The sequence below is a fragment of the Morone saxatilis genome, unplaced genomic scaffold (assembly GCF_004916995.1).
Source record: "Morone saxatilis isolate NCDOM2014 unplaced genomic scaffold, NCSU_SB_2.0 Contig19, whole genome shotgun sequence".
In the NCBI taxonomy this organism is placed as follows: Eukaryota; Metazoa; Chordata; class Actinopteri; family Moronidae; genus Morone; species Morone saxatilis.
In genome coordinates this window covers 11,053,256-11,054,558 of record NW_023339751.1, presented here as the reverse complement: position 1 = coordinate 11,054,558, position 1,303 = coordinate 11,053,256, and the positions used below count along the sequence as shown (strand labels likewise).

The 1,303-nt window shown below is 43.4% G+C and overlaps 1 protein-coding gene across 1 annotated transcript in view; it reads right to left on the bottom strand.

Annotated features, from left to right (window-relative positions):
* Nucleotides 1-1,303, bottom strand: part of zgc:154058 (uncharacterized protein LOC795538 homolog) — a 20,508-nt gene that overhangs the window by 3,872 nt on the left and 15,333 nt on the right. The gene's annotated exons all lie outside the window — the stretch shown is intronic.

Sequence of the window (1,303 nt, the reverse complement as noted above, 5' to 3'; positions counted from 1 at the left end):
TGGTATCAATCCTCTCATTTAACTTTCAGAAACAAAGCAAACCAAAATTCCCATTTCCTTTAAGGTCAATTCCTTTGCAGGCACACATGATTGTTCACAAATAATTTTTTCAAGAATGTCTGATACAGACAGGACTCCCTCTGAATGCAGTTGGAAACGCATCAACAGTGGACAACATCTGAACATGTGGTATTATCAGTCGTGCCGTGTCACACTCATGGACCTCTATATGGAAGTGATGTGGTTCTCCATCATCTATTTATGTGCTTCTCCGCCCAAACCGTCAGACTGCCTGACAGGAAAAGCCCCAGTGGCTACACCCCAGCTTTTCTGCCAAAGCATTACATAACACACAGCTACAAACTGAAGCAGTTGCCTCCACGGAGCATGCTGCCATGTGTTGTGTTTTTGGTGCCCTGACTCTCTTCGACTTTGGCTGTCGTCCTCTCCTCTGACTCCAACTTGTTTGTGGTGTTTGCCTGTTGGGGCTGTGTCCAGATGTTTTTGAGCCTGTTAATTTACGTCTGTGGTTAATTCTGCAGCAGAATTTCTATTCTGTCATGTGGTTTAAACAGTTTATTCACCATCAACAACATCTCTATTGCCATCCCACTAGAATGTCTCTGACTGCAAGAAAGGCAACTGGCTAAGATCAGGTCTGTGATTGGTTATAAACGGGGCCTCTGCCACACACACCCTGTCTGCCCAGCTCCTCTCCATGCATGGCCAGACTTGATGACTCACTTCCCCCTGGCTCTTCCCGTAAAATTCCTCCCAGTTCTGCAGAGCAGAGGCCCTAGAGGAGAAGCGGGAAGAAGGTGAAGACGACCCTGTGCATTCTCAGAAAACTTGCCAGTGCACATCTTTTCCACACACTCCTGGAAGACTCTTCTTCTTCGTCACACAGTAAACTTAGATTAGATTAACTAAGATGTTATGAGTCATCCATAGAAAACATTTAGTAAAGTATCCATCCATCTTTAACACTCCCCTGACACACAGAATCAGCACAGTCCCATATGGAGTAGTAAAGTTTAACACTGCATATATTTTAGAATTAGTATCAAAAAGAGAAAGGGGTGTTTTGGTGGTCAAGAGGACCGATGTGCATACCATGTGAGTCACATGGCCTCTCCAACTATTTAACAATCTTTTAAAAGTTGAAGGTCAAAACCAGAATGGAAACAACATTTCACAGAGGTATTCAGCTTATCATCAGAAACCAAACTGTGTCTATTTTGTCTTTTAACTCCACATTTCTTATGTACCAAGGATGTCTCATTAAAGCTTCCCGTAACTCTCA